Below are 19413 nucleotides of genomic sequence, written 5' to 3'. Positions count from 1 at the left end.
TAGAGCTGCTCTAAAAATTAAGTGAATTCATGCATATAAGGTATTCAGAACAATGCTTGGCACATGGGGGGCTTCAATAGACACGTAATGAACAGAGTAACTTAGCAATTAGTAAATATACTCATACAGGCCAGGCGCAGTGGCTCACGCCTGTAATTCCAAAACTTTGGGAGGCTGAGGCAAGAGGGTCACTTGAGCCCAGGAGTTTGAGACTAGCATGGGCAACACAGCAATATTCCATCTCTAAAAATGTGTTTCTGTAACATATACGTATGTATACACTCATATATTCACAGCGTATTTATAATACACAAAATAGCTGGAATACAGACTTAACTATTCACAATGGTTACTTCTAGAGAACGGGGAATACAAATTTCAGCTTTTTGCCCCACACGTATATACTTGTATCATCTGAAATATTTAAGCAAATTGTATGTATAAATTTGCCCCAAAACACATAGCAGAACAATGTAGTTTTGACTCAAAAATCTTCAAATCATGATGGAATTGTCCTGCGAAAGTAAAGTTATAGAGATGAAAAGTCTCCCTCCAGCCTAAATGCTCTTTCATCTGACCTATATTACACACACCAATGCAGACGCCCCAATCCTTTCCCCACTGTCATAAGAATTTTTCAGTGAACTGCAATCCCCTTTACAAACTAGATGATAGTTAGAGTCACCAGGCAAGAACGTGGATCTAGTTCTGCTTTTTCAAAGCCCAATGTTCCTCATATAATAGCAATGCATTCTTCAACCGGTCCACTGCCCCCAACACCTGACCTCTCTGTTGTACACAACTCAGCGAGGCCTGGGAGAAAGCAGGTGCAAATTTCACTTACTCAGTAACAACACATCCCGCCTGATTCCTCTGCTCAGCTAGTTCTCAAGTCATCTTTTACTAAGCTTTCATTTGGCTCTACCACACGTAACTAGGCTGGGTAAAACACTTTACCAGGTTGTTTTTTTTTTTTTTTTTTTTTTTTTTTTTCCTTTGAGACAGAGTTTCACTCTGTAGACCACACTGGAGTGCAGTGACGCCATCTCAGCTCATTGCAACCTCCACTTCCCAGGTTCAAACGATTCTCCTGCTTCAGCCTCCCAAGTAACTGGGACTACAGGCGCACCCAGGACTACCACCACACCCAGCTAATTTTTGTATTTTTAGTAAAGATGGGGTTTCACCATATTGGCCAGGCTGGTCTCAAACTCCTGACCTCATGATCCGCCCGCCTTGGCCTCCCAAAGTGCTGGGATTACAGGCGTGAGTCACCGCGCCTGGCCTACTTTACCAGTTTTATTCCTGAATTAAACCTGTTATTACTATCAATAATGTCAATCAGTGCCATTTCATTCACCATATGACACACACACACAAAGCACTCCATACTCGCTCCACCTATCTGCTTTTCTGCAATGGCCACAGTGTTCCCCATCTTACATGAGAGGCACAGACAAAGACAATGACTTCTCCAAGGTTCTGTAATTCACAATCAGTGGCAGAACCAACATGCCCAACCAGGTCTGACCAAGGCCTGTGTTTCAGCCACCCCACCTGGTTGCTGCCCCTAACGCTCAATGGGCAAGTAACAGATCACTCCGATTGCAGAGGCTTCTGAAATGCCCTCCGCCATGGTACAATGGACGGTTCGCTCTCAGGAGGGGAGGCAGGGGTGGGAATCAGCACACAGTTCTGCTAGGTTTCTCATGCAGGGCACAGACTATGTATTTTGTGCCTTGCTTTGCAGGTGAAATGTCTCCTGCCCCCTGTACAACAGCTTTCTTTGTCCTCTCCACATAAAAGTACAACTGAGTTCCTCAGGGGAAGGCAGTGATCACTGCCCTGTGCCACACCTGACTGATGTCCAAACAAGTGGACACACAGGCTCTTCTCTTATGGCCCAGGTTGCTCCCATCTGCTAAGCATCGAAAACTACACACAGGATTCGCAGAACATGAATGACATGGAGGTGACCGCTTTATCTCTGTGGAAAACTTACTGCACTGTCTTAAAAAAGGGAATTCAGGAAAAGCTGAACATTTGAGGCTGGCTGGCTGTAATCTTCAGCTGCTGAGAAAGCCTCAGCTGCTCGGTTCCACTGTGGAAATCCAACTCCTCCCTCAAAGTCTAACTCAAGTACACCTCCTCTGCGGTGCCTGCCCCTTCCTCCCTTTCACAAGCACGTGTTCCCTCTGCAGTCCCAGAGCATTCTATTGTCACCTCTGGAGCCACGCTGTCCCAGCCTACAGCCAGCTCAGTGCACAGCTGCCTCTCCCTGTGTGTACCTGCAGGCCCCACCTGGGCTGGAAGGCTGCCTCCTTCTCCTCCGCACAGAGGCCGCACTCAGGAACTACTGAATGAGGGATGGAGTGGATGAGCAAGATCAGCCAAGGGCTACAGGGAGTGACCTGCAGCTCCCAGCAGGAACAGCCCCTGCCCTGCCAATCCGGAGGTGCTGGCTCTGTTCTCAGCAGGGCCGCTAAAAGCTCCGTTATAACAGCTCTAGGCCACAATGGTCAACTTGGTGTCAGGCCCTAGAGACACCGAAACTCCTAACAAATAAAGAGACCGCGTATGCAGCATGCTGGTTAAAAGCACAGGCTTCGGTGTCAGAGCTTGAATTCCACTTATTATGTGATCTTGAGCAAGTTACTCAATGCATCAGTCTCATTTTGTCACCGGCAAAATGAGGACATTATCTGCCACACAGTGTTGCTGAAAAAGTAAGTGAGGTGACAGACGCAAAGTGCTTGGCAGTTACTTACTCTTATTGGTTTATTACAAAGAAGAGAACACGGGAACAGCCAAATGCAAGAGAGGCACAGGGCACACCACGGGGCAGAGAGGTCGGGGCTCCCATGCCGTTCCTGGAAGTGCCACCTCCCCAGCACCAAATGAGTTCACCAAACCAGAAGCTTTCCAAACCCAGTATTTAGAGGGTTTTATGGAGTTTTCATAACATAGACATGATTAAGTCATTGGCCACCGTGAGTAGCTCAATTTCCAGCCTGTCTCATCTCCCCTCCCAGAGGTAGGGGTGGGGCTGATATGTCCAACTCTTTAATCATGACTCATCTTTCTGGCAACCAACCCTAATCCTGAATCTGTCCAGGTGCCCGAAGCCATCTGTCATCTCATTATCATACAAAAGACACTCCTATCACCCCAGAGATTCCAAAAGCCTTAGAAGCTCTTGTATCAGGTATTGAAACATAGGACCAAATAATATAACCAATGATGTTCCTATCACTCAGGAAATTACAAGAGTTTTAGAAGCTCTGGGCCAAAAACCAGGAAGAATACTAAATATGCACAATATTGTACTATGTATCCCACTATCACGATACTTTTTTTTTGAGACAGAATCTACCTCTGTTGCCCAGGTTGGAGTGCAGTGGTGCGATCTCACCTTATCGTGCGATCTCACCTTATCGTGCGATCTCAGCTCACTGCAACCTCCACCTCTCAGGTTCAAGCAATTCTTGTGCCTCACCCTCCTGAGTAGCTGGGACTACAGGTGTGGGACACTACAACCGACTAATTTTTGTATTTTTTAGTAGAGACGGGGTTTCTCTGTGTTGGCCAGGCTGGCCTTCAACTCCTGGCCTCAAGTGATCTGCCCGCCTCGGCCTCCCAAAAATCTGGGATAAGTCACGAGCCACCGTGCCTGGCCTCACTATCACAATAATTATACTGAGAGGATGGGGGAGAAAAACGTGGGCAGCAGGAGAAGCGGGGAAGGTAAGCAGCCTGAATCCTTGTCTTCCACAGTAGGACATCTCCCTGTCTTTCACACAATCTAGAACGAGCTAAAACATAAACACAGTAACCTCCAAGGAGCAGGGATCAGAGTGGAGAAGGGTAAGGTAGGGGATTGCTGGGTTTTATTGTAAGCCTTGTTAATTACTGACTCTTAGAGCTGTAGGTCTGTACAACTTTGCTAAAAATGAGTATTTACCTATAATCCCAGCACTTTGGGAAGCCAAGGTGGGCAGATCACGAGGTCAGGAGATCAAGACCATCCTGGCTAACAGGGTGAAACCCCATCTCTACTAAAAATACAAAATATTAGCCAGGCGTGGTGGTGGGTGCCTGTAGTCCTGGCTACTCAGGAGGTTGAGGCAGGAGAATGGTGTGAACCCGGGAGGCGGAGCTTGCAGTGAGCTGAGACCATGCCACTGCACTCCAGCCTGGGTGACAGAGCGAGACTCCGTCTCAAAAAAAAAAAAAAAAAAAAAGAGTATTTAGTTTTTAAACAAAATCTGATACTTGACCAACAACAATAGTATATTAAGTAATATGGTTTTTTTTGTTTTTGTTTGAGAGAGGGTCTTGCTCTGTTGCCCAGGCTGGAATGCCGTGGTGTAATTCTAACTGACTACAGCCTCAAATTAGTGAGATCAGGTGATCAACACCCCCCCCAACCCCAGCAGCTAGAACCACAGCTGTGCCCCACCACGCCCAGCATTTTTTTTTTTTTTTTTTGGTAGAGGTGGAGGTCTCACTATGTTGGTGGTCTTAAACTCCTGACCTCAGTGGATCCTACTGCCTCAGCATCCCTAAGTGCTGGGATTACAGGTGTGAGCCACCACTCCATAGCCAGGATGGTCTCAATCTAGTGACCTCGTGATCTGCCCTCTTCAGCCTCCCAAAGTCTGGGATTACAGGCATGAGCCACTGTGCCCGACCCTAGATTCTGGTTTATTAAAGGAAATGTATTTCAAGTCAGAGTTTGTCATTTATTGCACAGGAAAATAAAAACTTCGTTAAGAAAATCAAAAACACCCACATGATAAAACGAGGTCCTGCTTGGTTTTAAACTACTTGGTGACCACCATCAGTTGTTTTCTTGACCACACGATGCACCTAATTCCTAACTATGAATAAAGTGCAAACATTGTTTATTGGGCTTTTAGCTTCAGCCTTGAGACAATCGGATTCTCTCAAACTCAGGAATGTGAATCGCTGTTGGGTTGATGCAGCTGTTTCCATTCTAGAAATGGACCTGGAATCATGTACTTTTCACCCATGAAGAGTCCTTTGGGTAAAACTTGAAAAGGCAAGGTCCCAAATTCCCCATATGGTGTTTCTTCCAGTAGAGGAATTACTCTAATGACTTCTTAGCAAAACTTACATAATCAGGGCAGGCCATCAAAATACTCCAGAACACAAAGTTTAGCTCTGTTTCTGATGGACCTGTCTCCACTGCTATCAGTCTCACCAACAGCCTCACATCAAGTCAGAGGAACGGTTTTTTCATTTAAGAAGGATCTTCATGGCTGGGCGCGGTGGCTCATGTCTGTAATCCCAGCACTTTTGGAGGCCAAGGCGGGCGGATCACAATGTAAGGAGTTTGTGACCAGCCTGGCCAACAGAGTGAAACCCCATCTCTACTAAAAATACAAAAATTAGCCAGGTTTGGTGGCATGTGCCTGTAGTCCCAGCTACTCAGGAGGCTGAGGCAGGAGAACTGCTTGAACCCGGGGGGTGGAAGTCGTGGTGAGCCAAGATTGCACCACTGCACTCCAGCCCAGTCAAGAGAATGAGACTCCGTCTCAAAAAAAAAAAAAAAAGAAGGATCTTCATGTTCCTGCCAATTTGCAAAGAAAAAAAAAAAAATTGGTATCTGTTAACGAGAGGCAATGAAAAGCACCTCCCAGGCTGCTGTAGTAAGTGGATCGGTAACTGTGGTGGGAGAGTCCAACCCCCAAGACCTGTGACTATGTTATGCAGCAAAAAGGCTTTGCCACAGACCTTAGGAAGAGTATCCTGGGCTCTCCAGGGAGGTCCAATCTAATCCCATGAGCCTCTAAGAGCCTAGAACTGGCCAGGTGTGGTGGCTAACACCTGTAATCTCTACACTTTGGAAGGCTAAGGCAGGCGGATCACGAGATCAAGAGAAGGAGACCATCCTGGCTAAAATGGTGAATCCCATCTCTACTAAAAATACAAAAATTACTCGGGTGTCATTGCGGGCAACTGTAGTCCCAGCTACTCAGGAGGCTGAAGCAGGAGAATCACCTGAACCTGGGAGGTAGAGGTTGCAGTGAGCTGAGAACACACCACTGCACTCCAGCCTGGGCAACAGTGCGAGACTCCATCTCAAAAAAATATTTTAAAACAGGGCATAGAACTTTCTCCGAGTGGAAGAAGAGAAATGCACACAGGGGAACTGGAGAGCCTGACCAGGTCCCTGGGTTAGCTAGTCCTGAGCTGATGGGACCACGTGCAAAGACCAGATAGAGGGAGCTGAGGGCAGCCCCCAACAGATGGCCAGCAAGGGAACAGACACCTCAGTCCTGCAACCACAAGGAACTATATTTGGCCAAAAGCGCTTGGAAACAATTCTCCAGTGAGGAATGCAGCCCAGCCCACATGCTGATTTTTGCCCGGTGACACCCACGTTAGACTTCTGCCCCACAGAACTGTGAGATGATACAATTTCAATTGTTTTAAGACATGAAGTTTGTGGAAATGTGGTAAAGCAGCAACAGAAATGAATACAGTGATTTACGTGGAAACCCCTAGAAGAGTGTCTGGCACGGTGTTGACACCTGACAAGCGTTTCCTGATTTCCTGACATTGCAAAGCAGGGCTGGCCACACTCTATCCAAAACAATAGATGATAGACTTGTTCTGACAAAACAGATTCAGTGAATTATAAATGGCCCAGAACACCTACAAATTTTAGGTTTCAGGTAAGTGATTGCCTTTCCTTTCACTTAGAAACCTCCCAATGCTCATCTTACTGATAAACTCTAAGTACCAGGCAGGAGACTAAACACCAGACAAACCCAGCCCCAGATGCCCCGAGGGAGCCCGTCCCAGCACTCACTCCGCTGCACTGAAATGATGTCCAAGTCAGTTGATCCCACTAGACCAAGAACTCCAGCTCTCCATGTGTGAGTCACCAGTGCTGCCTCTGCATCTCTGCTTCTAGGATGGTGCTTCTGCACTTCACAGGAAATCTGTATCAATGTTTGTCAACACTATATATGACAGTGTCACTTAATATCTGCACAGAAAACATCAATTCTTTGAGGACCAGGGCCGGGTTTATTAGCCTTCGTACTCCCACTGCCACTGTCTGGGACATCAGAGGCACTCAGTAGAAGTTGGTGAAGAGAAAGAAAAGGCAGAGGAGAGAGAGGAAAGCAGGACCAACACCGCAGACACAGATTCTGAGGTGGCTGGAGGAGAGGCAGGACAGAGAAACTTCCTGGATGCTGGAATGGGGTTCACCGTGATACCTGCTGCTGGATTTCAAATGTCAAAGGTGACACTTTGCTGACCTTGACTTCTGACTGCCCTTTAGCTTTCCCAACCTCAAGACAGGGCACTTAGAAACTGCAATGTCAAGAAATTATGCTTCATCAAAGCATGGGAATGTTATTTACATGGACGTTCATTACTGCATTTTTTATATGGGAATGTAAATAATTGAAGAGATTGTTAAAGACTAAATCATGCACATTCAATAACTTTGTAAAATATTAATGATAACTGAAACACAAATTTTGATGTTCCCCAAAAATGCTAACATATAAAACAATACTGGCCAATTAAAGATAGAAAACAATCCTAATGAAGCTCCCCAACAGACACATTAAAACTTCTCTGTACATTAAACATTTGGGATTTCAAAGGAAAACCCAGATTCATTCCATTCTTAATATGGCGTTTAAAAAAAAAATCTTAGGTAATACAATATTTCATTTAAAATTTACAAAATTCCATTACATTCATAATTTCGTTTGATCCTCAAAACAATCTCCTGAGTTAGGCAGAACAGGTATTACTAACAACTAACTCCATTTTACAGGTAAGGGAACTGAAGTTCAGCAAGTACTTGGGCTTAACAAAAGTTTTAATAGGGCCACATATCGAAACCAAATCTTCTGCTCAAAAGAACTAGAATAAGTTATCTTTTACATATTATTCATACTTATATCCTGTCAATATCCAAAAATGTTTTGAGGTAGCCTGCAATAATAGACACCTATCCAATAAAAACATTAAAATGAAAAACGGGGAAAAAAAACAGCAGGTGACATGGGAGACAGACGAAGGTAGATAGCAAAGACTGAGACTTATAATCTAACAAAACTTCATCTCTGACCTTCCAGTTCCAGGGAGATAACGCTAAAGGAAACAAGATGGTTTATAGACTCATAAACTGACAAAAGAGAGGTTGCATCAGTTCTTAACTCTGAAACACTCCTAGCAGCCACAGCAAATCTCTAGGACAACATACCAATGGCATCAAAGCAAGAGTATACTTCAGTGATAGAGTGAATTAAGTTCCCTGTTTGGGACCCAGGCCAGGGCTAGAGAAAAGAACTCTGAAATGTAGAGCTCAGAAATAAATCCTCTGTCGGCCACAGGCAGTGGCTCACACCTGTAATCCCCAGCACTCTGGAAGGCTGAGGCGGGCAGATCACGAAGTCAGGAGATGGAGACTATCCTGCCTAGCAACAGTGAAATCCTGTTTCTACTGAAAATACAAAAAATTAGCCAAGCGTGGTGGCAGGCGCCTATAGTCCCAGGTGTTTGGGAGGCTGAGGTAGGAGAATGGAGTGAACCCAGGAGGCGGAGCTTGCAGTGACCCGAGATCCTGCCACTGCACTCCAGCCTGGGCAACAGAGCAAAACTCCGTCACCCCAAAAAAAAAAAAACAAAAAATTATTCTCCATACCCTTGTGTCCCCTTCTGTGAGAGACTTCCTTACATCATTGCGAGGAAGAGAATTTTTCTCTGCTATATTTACTTGAAAGAATTAAAGGTGTAGAGCAAAAATTCTTGGAAATTATGTAGTTTACGATCCTCAAAAGTGAGAAAAATGAAGCCCAGAAGAGAAGGCCTTCCAGGAAAATTCCAGAGCCGGAGGTAGAGCCAGTACATTGTTTTTGTTTTTGTTTTGAGAGGAAGTCTCACTCTATGGCCCAGGCAGGAGTGCAGTGTAGCCATTTCACTCACTGCAACCTCCGCCTCCTGGGTTCAAGCTATTCTCCTGCCTCAGCCTCCTGAGGAGCTGCGATTACAGGCGCCCACCACCACGCCCAACTAATTTTTGTATTTTCAGTAGAGACAGGGTTTCACCATGTTGGCCAGGTTGGTCTCGAACTCCTGACCTCAAGTGATTCACCTGCCTAGACCTCACAAAGTCCTCGGATTACAAGCGTGAGCCAACGCGCCCGGCCGACCTGGTAAGTTTTAATCAAGTATTCTGAACTATGCTACAAACACTAGGAAGTAATAGAAAAAAAAATTAATCTAAAAACCCTCTGGAGAGTCAAAGAATTGCAGATTTAAAATAGCATGAATACTTGGATTCATGGTATTGAAAAAGGACCTCGCATTTACCCGTATGTACAAACTGCCTGCGCACTTCTATCAGAGCATTTTTCAAGCTGTGCTACAGTTAACTATGTACTGCCCAAAGCCAATCTGTCCCTGCGGATCGTAAGCTCTTAAAGACCAGGACTTCAGGAGAACAAGCAAAACTTCAGAGAGAAGAGAGCCACCGAAACAGAGTTCATAGCAATGGGTCGGCAGGAGCTGATGACTGGAGGTGCGCAGTAGTCTTGGAGTCTGGGACAGCGGAGGGCAGAGAAGGCAAAAGGGCCTGCATGACACGCTACAGGGCTAGGAGCCACAGCTGTGGTGATTAGTTCAGTTTTGTCTCCTATGCCTGTTACTTATACACCATCTCTTGTTCAGAAAGAACTTCAGGTTGAGTATTTGGACTCCTTGAGCCTTCTGCTGTTTGTCTCCAGGACGTTTAACACTCTTAAAAGGGGAAAACTGTCCAGTTCGATTTCGCTTCCTGGGACATTACAGGTTTTTCAAAAGTTTGATGAAAGCATTCATTAAGGAGTGATTCCACTTTCTTCGCTGGCTGAGAAATACAGCGTCTGAGGGGCAGCATCAGGTCTTCCCATCAAGCTGAGGTCGGAGTCTCCCCACCCACGGACCTCAGCCTCGCTCTCCCCTCATAAGTCTGACCTCTAACTGTAACTGCCTTGGCCTCATTCTGTGGGTGTGGATGCTCCTGCTTGAAACGCATTTTCCAGCCCGCCAAATTCTTGGGAGAGTTTCTTCCACTCTCCAAGCGCTAAGAGCTACAAAGTTCAATCTGGCTTTCCAGATTTTTTTTTTCTTCCCATTACTAACGGAAGAAATAAAGAAGTGCTGGGCAGAAGGGCCCTGCTCCCTCCAATCAGAGCCCAGCCCGGGGCCAGAGCAGGAAGTGCGGCGGTGGGACCCGCGGTGGGACGCGCTGTGAGGGCCCCTCGCCCCCTGGGACCCGCCAGCCAGGGCAGAGGTCGGTGTGGCCACTGCGCGACAGCTCCGGGCCCGCGCCTCTCGCTTCCTCCCGCCAGGCAAGTGAGAGGATAAACTATGGGGCGGGGGCAGTGCGCCCCCACCAACCGCGCCCCCCGCGCACGGACCCCCACTACACGCGTGTCCCAGGCGGAGTCGACGCAGACGAGCCACGGGGCGGCGCACAGCACCACTAGCAGGGCGGCCAGGACACACGCGCGCGGGTCCACGCAGCCACCTATATAGGTGACAAAACAGGAAGCCGTCATGCGGGGCCGGGAAACAGCCCCCACCCAGAGTCACGGACTCCCTCGTCCGAGGGTCCGCGCAGTCCCCTAGGTGAGTCTAGCGAAGCAGTCTCGCTGCTAGGGAGGGCGGGGAGGGCGGCGGAGTCTCCCACTCGCGGTGACCCGGATCCCGCCACACGAGTGGGCCCACGCAGGGCCCCCTCTGCCGCACGCGGGGACCAGCCACGCTGCGGGGGACCGGGCAGAAGCCAGCGCCCGGGTCCATGCAGTCCCCTCCGCGGCAGAGGCGGGGAGCCGGGGAGCAGTAGGGACCGGCCCCCACCCGCAGGGCGACCGGGACTCCCCCGCGGGCCCACGCGGTACCGCAGCAGGCGCGAAGCCCCCAGTGCCGCCCAAGGCCGAGACAAAGCCCTGGCGCAAGGACCCCGGATCCCGACCTCGGACCCTGCGGAGCCCAGCTCGGAGCCGCCACGCCCGGGGCAGAGACCCCCGCCCGGTCAGGAGACCCCGTCGCCCGTCGTGCCGTCTCACCTCAGGCTGCCGCCTCGCAGCGCTCGCTCCTCACCTGGGCGCCTGGGCCGACTGAAGCGCAGCTGAGCAGCCGACAGAGCCACCGCAGCCTCAACAACGGAGCCCCGGGGCGGGGCCGCCGCCGCCGCTTCAGCCCGTGTTCCCCGCTCAGGATCCGGCTCGGATCAAGGAGCTGCAGCTGGCGCAGGGCTGCGGCCCGGAAACACACCGCGCAGGTGCACACGGCCCCGCCCGCCGCCCGCCGCCCGCCGCCCGCCGCCCGCCGCCCGCCGCCCGCCGCCCTGCCCCAGCGGAGCCGGGCGCCCAGGACCCGCCCCCCGGCCAATGCGGAGCGAGCTGCGCGGAGAGGGCGGGGCCTGGAGGAACAAAGGGAGGTTGGGCGGGGCGGTGCTGGGACTGGGCGTGCGGGGTCCCGCGGGAGGACCGGACCCAAGAGCTGGCCGGATCCTGGCCTCCTAGAAGACCCAGCTCAACGTCCACCTGGAGTCTGCTCTACAGGACGCGCTCATCTCAAGCCCAGAACTCAGGCTTTTAGGGCAGAGAGCGAGAGACAGGCTTGTTTTACAAAAAGGGAAACTGAGGTGGAAGGAATTGGATTGCCTGCTGCCTGAACTCACGTAGTCCCATTCACTCGTTCACCTTGTCATTCAGCAAACATTTGGAAGCACGTATGGTGGGCGTTAGGAGTGAAGTAGGGCCGGGCGTGGTGGCTCGCGCCTGTAATCCCAGCAGTTTGTGGGGCCGAGGCAGGTGGATCACTTGAGGCCAGGAGTTCGAAACCAGCCTGGCCAACATGGTGAAACCCCATCTCTGCTAAAAATACAAAAATTAGCTAGACTTGGTGGTGCAATCCTGTAATCCCAGCTACTCGGAAGGCTGAGACAGGAGAATTGCTTGAATCCAGGAGGCAGAGATTGCAGTGAGCTGAGATTACACCATTGCACTCCAGCCTGAGTGACAAGAAAAAAACTCTGTCTCAAAAAAAAAAAAAAAAAAAATTGTCTCTTGCCACTAGCATGAAGGTCCCATGAGAAGAAAAATGGAAACTCTTGCTCATAACAGTGCCCCAAATGCCCAGCACAGTGTAGCTGTAGGGCAGTTGGTCGATGGTGGACGCTGCTGGTTGAAGGGCCCAGCTGGTCCTCCCAGCTGCCTTCTCCCTGGTCACGTTCCATTATAGAGAACAGAATAGTTTCTTGCCCTTCCAGAGTCCCTCTTAGTGGGGATTGGCCAAGTGACATTGTCCTGCCCCGGGAGACATAAGTGGAAGTTGGCTGAAAGGTTTCTAGCCTTAGTGTGCTGGGACGATTTGAACCAGGACATGACAGCTGACCGTCCATCGTTCAGGAATTCTGCAAGTTAGTTGTTCAACACATTCAGTACTTCAAATTTTAAATAATATATACTCGCAAATTAAAAAATGCATTAGACCAGATGCAGTGGCCCACGTCTAACACATTGGAAGCCTGAGGCAGGAAGATCACTTGAGCCCAGGAGTTCAAGACCAGCTTAGGCAAAAAAGGAAGATCCTGTCTCTACAAAAAATTTTAAAGTTAGCTACGCATGGTGGTGTGTGTATGCAATCCTAGCCACTCAGGAGGCTGAGATGGGAGGATCGCTTGAGCCATCTGTTCAAGGCTTCAATGAGCTATGATAGTGCCACTGCACTCCAGCCTGGGTGACAGAGCCAGACCCTGTCTCAGAAATAAATATATTTCATATATTAATAAATTTATAATAAATGTATATATACACATGTATTATAATTATATATTTAGACATAAAGATGTATTTCTTGTTTTATTTATTTATTTATTTATTTTGAGATGGAGTTTAACTCTTGTTGCCCAGGCTGGAGTGCAATGACACAATCTGGGCTCACTGCAGCCTCCACCTCCCGGGTTCAAGTGATTTTCCTGCCTCAGACTCCTGAGTAGCTGGGATTACAGGCACACACTACCACGCCTGGCTAATTTTTGTATCTTTAGTAGAGATGGGGTTTCTCCATGTTGGTCAGGCTAATCTCGAACTCCTGACCTCAGCTGATCTGCCCACCTTGGCCTCCCAAATTGCTGGGATTACAGGTTTAAGCCACTGTGCGCAGCCTATATGATATATTTACATATTATAATTATGTATATTAATTTTATATAATTATATATAAATATAAAAATATAAAAACTTTCCTTGCCTTCTCTTGTTTCTACCTACAGTCAGTGTATACCCATGATTTCAAATACTATCTACATGTAATAATTTTAAATGTATATTATATATATATATATATATATTTTTTTTTTTTTTTTTTGAGATGGAGTCTCGCCCTGTCACCAGGCTGGAGTGCAATGACGCAGTCTTAGCTCATTGCAACCTCTGACTCCCAGGTTTAAGCGATTCTCCTGCCTCAGCCTCCCAAGTAGCTGGGCTTATAAGCACCCACCACTATCCTGGCCCGCGGGATAGTCAGAGCAGGCCCTGGAGAAGGGGTTGGGAATTTGGGGAACAAGAGACACGAGAAATGGAGACAAGACAGTGCTCTGATCAAGTCTCGTTTAATGGCGGTAATGCACTGCCTTATATACACTTGGAAGGGAAGGGGTTGGGCTAAGGCGGAAATGATCTCATTGCCGAGGGCGTGGCCAGGTTAGTTTCGGTTTCTCCGGTCGGACGTCATGTTGCGCTTGCGCTATTAAGTAACAATTTTCCCGGGCGCGGGAAAAGTGAGTGAAGAAGAAGCAGGAGGAGAGCCATCTTTTAATGGCGGTATTAATATAGGGAAGAAGGTAAATCTAGAGAGAAGGTGTGGGGTGGAAATGAATATAGCTCAGGCATTTAATCTTTAATTATTATTCGCTATGGCCGGGGCGTGCAGCTCCGGACACACCACCATGTCCTGCTAATTTTTGTATTTTTAGTAGAGTCAGGGTTTTGCCATTGTGGCTAGGTTGGTTTCAAACTCCTGACCTTAATTGATCACCCGCCTCAGCCTCCTAAAGCGCTGGGAATACAGGCGTGAGCCACCTTGACCAAAATATTTTTCTGTTTCCAAACATTTTACATGAGAGGAAAGTGGAGAATAAATCACCTGACACTCTACTGTAAAAAAAAAAAATCTTTGTGCCTCTCTTCTTTTCATCTTTCCTAAGTGTACATATTACCAAAATGTCTTTAGGTTGAGGTCTCCCCGTGAAAACTTTACAGGGTGTTGTGTCCTCAGCCACCCTCCTGTCTTTTCCTAGTCCTGGCATTTTAGAACTGTCTGGGAATGACCCAGGATACCCACAGTGGCCATGTCTATTGGAGGGTCTAGTGAATATCAGCCCCGGGGTCATCTCATCCCCAAGGACAGCCTGAAGTAGGGGGTAGAGTCTCTCAGGGGAGCAGCTGGATGCTCTTGGCCTTAGAGGAATCTCCTGGTATAGTTTCATCTAAAATGGTGACCCCTTAGGGTTATTAAAATTTTAGGACATTAAAATGAATGGACAATACAACGTAACGTCATTAAAGCTAGGTCATTAAAACTGTTCCTCTAGCTGGAGGTTTTATTCCTCGGAGACACATTGATGGTCTGCCAATGGGATGCTGATATTGAGAGGAAAAGGCAGAAATGATTTCTGCTTTCTAGATTGTCTCAGACTTGTGAAGAGAGAAAAATTCTCCCAAAGGATGAGGAAAACCCACCCCAGAGAGGATGTGCAAGAACCTAAATATGAAAATGCTCTGAAGGCACACAGGAGGACAAAGAGCAGTGCCAGTGCCTCCTAGGTGGTCACTGAGTGCTTTACTGAACAGGATGGGTGTCCCGAGGGATAGAATGGGCTGCCGTGACACTTAGAAAGGTCTGCGTTGGAGTCAGCACTGCCTCTCCCTGAGTTTGTTACCTTGAAAAGGCTTGTCCTCTTATTTGAGTTTCAGTTTGTCATTGACTGTAAGATACATTTTGTCAGTACAGCTTGAAAGATAAAAATACTATTTCCAAAGAGGCAAGATAAAATGATGCATTTTATTTGCTAAAAATTCGTATTTATTTCTTCCCCAGAGTGAGTGTAGTAAGTTTTAAAGGTCTGTTCTTTTTAAGGGTAATTTCAAATGGAATTGTAGGACTTAGCTTTGTCAATGCTACTGGTGAAATACAAGTGTGATAGATAAATTGATGATTTACAAAGATTCACCAAAATGTCAGTTCCCCTCTTATAGCATGGTGAAGAATTTATGACAGTGGACATATCTGTATCCTCTTATCTGGATATCTGAGGGGGTTTTTCGTGTTTTTTTTTTTGTTTTTTTGGAGACACTGTCTTGCTCTGTAGCCCGGCTGGACTGCAGTGGCGCCATCTCTGCTTACTGCAACCTCTGCCTGCCCGGTTCAAGTGATTCTCCTGTGTCAGCCTCCCGAGTAACTGGGATTATAGGCACCCACCACCACACCCAGCTAATTTTTGTATTTTCAGTAAACACGGGGTTTTAGGCCTGGCACGGTGGCTCATGCCTGTAATCCCAGCACTTCAGGAGGCCAAGGTGGGTGGATCACGAGGTCAGGAGTTCCAGAGCAGCCTGGTCAACGTGGTGAAAAACTGTCTCTACCACAAATACAAAAAAATTAGCTGAGCCTGGTGGCAGGCACCTGTAATCCCAGCTACTCGGGAGGCTGAGGCAAGAGAATTGCTTGAACTCGGGAGGTGGAGGTTGCAGTGAGCCAAGATCTTGCCACTGCACCCCAGCCCAAGCGACAATGCAAGACTCCGTCTCAAAAAACAAACAAACAAACAAACAGCAAAAAGACGGGGTTTTGATATGTTGGTCAGGCTGGTGTCAACCTCCTGACCTCAGGTGATCACCCATCTCATACTCCCAAGGTGCTGGGATTACAGGCGTGAGCCACCATGCCCGGCCCACTCTATTTTCCTTTTATTCTCTAAATTTTAATATGTTTGAGTTTGTCTGTTCCTTTATCACTGTTTTCTTACATAAAAGAAATTCTGCCTAATCCTTCATAAAAAAAATCTTCCTGTGACTTCTGAAAGTGTTCTGGTTTTATCTTTCATATTTGAATATATAATAAGTTGATTATGGATCATGGAATGGAGAAGAATGCAATGCATTTTCCCAAGTAGATGCCAGCCTGGTTTGCCTCATATTTTAAAGTGCATGTGATTTCTTTTTCTATTCTACAGTGCCTACTCTATCATTCATCAACTTTCCATATAAATGCTGGGTCATTACGACTTTTCTTCCCCTTGGTCTGCTTGCTCGTCTCTCTGCTAATACTGTGCTGTCCTGAGTATTGTCGTTTGAAAATCTTAGAAGTATGTTAGACAAGTCATCACTCTTTTTTTAGATGACTAAAAAGCATTAGACATTTGTCATTTTTACTACGCATGAAAAAGTAGTTTTTCCTTCCTAAAAAAAGCCTGATTGGGGAATTTATGTGATTTCATAGGAATAGCATCTGGAAATGGTGACATTAATGTCATTTTAAAAAACACGTGTCGTATTTCCTCTTATTCCTTTCTGCCTTGACATTGTGCAATAGAAATTTTAAAAATTGTTGTATTAGTATTGTTAAATATCAATTATTGGTTTTGTTTACTACTCAATTAAATTTAGTAAGCCTACTTTCTCTTGGTATAATCACATTGAATGGGCTCAACTCCCCAGTTAACAAGTGACAGCACATGTAAAATATTGTCTACCAGGGAAACTCATTGAACACTTAGTGTTCAGACTGTGTTTCGGTGTCTGGTTCCCTAAGCACCACTGCAGTGAAAATAATAGACCTTCGGCAGAAAAACTTTTGGTAAATATATTGCATAAGCCATTTAGATGCAGTGAGTCATTCTTATTACTTGGGTTGGTGGAATCCCTTTCAAAATGTAAGTTACTATTACAAACAAAGGTGGAACTTTGTGAGCAGGCATTTTTAAGAATAAGTAGTCTCAGGACTGATAATATTAACTCCCTTATGCACATCAGGTAGGACTTTATTATGACAGATACTAAAAATGCACAAAGTGAAGTTAAAAGGTAACTCCTAGCAGCACATCTTACTCCCTGGATTCTCTAATGAGATGGGTGTTTCTACTTTGCTGTTGCCTTTCTGAATAGTTCAATTCCAGCATTAGTACTGCTGTGTGGGAGGGAGTATGTGTGAACAGAGTAAGAGTTGTGACAATCAAGTCACAGAAAAAATGCTTGGAAATTTTAGAATCATGTAAACAGCTTATGGATTGAGTATAGATTCCCAGTGCAGTCAGTCTCACCCATCCTTCTATCCACATGTGTGGAATGTTCTAGGACTCCATGGCTTTTGAGGATGTGGCTGTGAACTTTACCCAGGAGGAATGGGTTTTGCTAGATTCTTCTCAGAAGAATCTCTACAGAGAAGTGATGCAGGAAACCTGCAGGAACCTGGCTTCTGTAGGTGAGAATGACAACACATTTCACTTAATTACAGAAGTATTTCCCTATCATCAGTGCTATTTGTGATTTGCAATGTGGCAAGGGAATGATTTGGTGAATAAATCAGGCATGGGCACTGTGTACAAAGAACATTAAATCTAGTAATGTTTCTGTAGTTTGTAATAATTCATGATAATTTTGTGGGTCTGCATTTTAGGAAACAAATGGAAAGACCAGAATATTGAAGATCACTTTGAAAAACCTGGGAAAGATATAGATAATTTGTACTGAGAAGAGGAAATAAAGTCCTCTGAAGGAATCTTATCAAGTCATGAACTTAAAAACAAGCAATCAAAACAAATAAGAGTCACTTGAAATTTATTTTTTTTAGAAAGTGGGAATATTTCATTTCTCTCATACCCACTCAAGGACATATGAAAATGCACACTGTAGCTCCCTGGGCCTTGTAAATACAAGAACGTACACAGGATTAAAACTCTAATAGTTTAGAAACTGCAAGAATATTTTCAGTTTTCACATTTACTTGAAAAGTCATGTGAAAACTCCCACAGGAAAGAAGTTCTATAAGTGAAGCTTTTCTAATTTGGAAAGCCTGATGCAAATTAATTACGGTGCAGTGCTTGAAAAAATGTATGTTACACAAGTTACAAGTATATTGTTTTTATCAGTGGCTCATTCTTAAGGAGTCATGAGTATGCAATTCACCTTGTTTTGCAGGGAAACCTTGAGGTGAGAGTTCTGTAAATGCTCTTTAAGCAGTAGTACTTGAGTTTCATAGATAATGATATTCAGTTTATTGGTAGAATTTTTGTCTATTCATTTGATAATGTGCTGGATTCATGGTTGAATTTTAATGTTTTTCTAATATGTAGGTAAGTTTAATTTTTTTTTATTTCATTATTACCTTTTTTTGAGATGGAGTCTCACTGTGTTGCCGAGGTGGAGTGTAGTGGTGCAATCTCGGCTCACTGCAACCTCCGCCTCCTGGGTTTAAGTCATTCTCCTGCCTCAGCCTCTGTAGTAGCTGGGACTACAGGTGCCTGCCACTACATCCAGCTAATTCTTTGTATTTTTAGTAGAGACAGGGTTTCACCATGTTGGCTAGGCTGGTCTTGAACTCCTGGCCTCATGATTTGCCCACCTCAGCCTCCCAATGTGCTGGGATTACAGACATGAGCCACTGCACCCGGTCGGGTAAGTTTCGCTTTTATGTATTGTCCTGTGATTAACGGACCAGTGAATAATGATTGTGAATTGTTGGGATTGTCTTACTAGCCTCATTTGGCAAATTTTGATTATCCCTTGTTCATTATACACATTCCACCTTTCTTTATTAAAGGAAAAACTACTCTTGATGTAAAGATGTTTATTTTTTGCTAATAATGAGTTGGTATTAATTCCTAAGTACATAAATTTTACTATAGAGTATCATCTCGTGAGTTCTTTGTATGTGTTGCCCTTTATTCTTTATTATTTCTGTCTATTATTTGGGTCATTCACTTTGAATGAAGGAGAGAGGACTGTGATAGGACAATATGTTGTAACCAATCTGAGGGAGGAAGCATTCAATCTCTCAGTCACATATGATAGCATTGGGCTTTTCATCAATGCCTTTCTTATTGTAGTAGATAGTATTGCACCATTATGATATGATAGTTTATATACTGTATTTTAGAGTATTACAGTCTTACCAGTCAGTGTCACATGATTCAGTTCCCTATCAGCCAATAGACAAACCAATCACATACTCCTGTAGGAACAAGGAACATCCTCGGCCGCGTGGGTGGATCACGCCTGTAATCCCAGCACTTAGGGAGGCCGAGGCCGGTGAATCATGAGGTCGGGAGATTGAGACCATCCTGGCTAACACGGTGAAACCCCATCTCTA

General features: G+C 46.0%; 1 protein-coding gene across 1 annotated transcript in view; it reads right to left on the bottom strand.

The window, feature by feature from the left end:
* LOC135964491 (SH3 domain and tetratricopeptide repeat-containing protein 1-like) overlaps window positions 1–11254 on the bottom strand; it is a 412105-nt gene extending 400851 nt beyond the window's left edge. Inside the window, exon 1 of the mRNA XM_074000279.1 lies at window positions 11106–11254. The gene's annotated coding sequence lies outside the window, so the exon portion shown is untranslated. The remainder of the gene's footprint in view (window positions 1–11105) is intronic.
* Window positions 11255–19413: the final 8159 nt, after the last annotated feature.

The sequence above is a fragment of the Macaca fascicularis genome, chromosome 8 (genome assembly GCF_037993035.2).
Source record: "Macaca fascicularis isolate 582-1 chromosome 8, T2T-MFA8v1.1".
In the NCBI taxonomy this organism is placed as follows: domain Eukaryota; kingdom Metazoa; phylum Chordata; class Mammalia; order Primates; family Cercopithecidae; genus Macaca; species Macaca fascicularis.
Note: the sequence above shows the minus strand (reverse complement) of the source record. Positions and strands in the feature narration are given on the sequence as shown.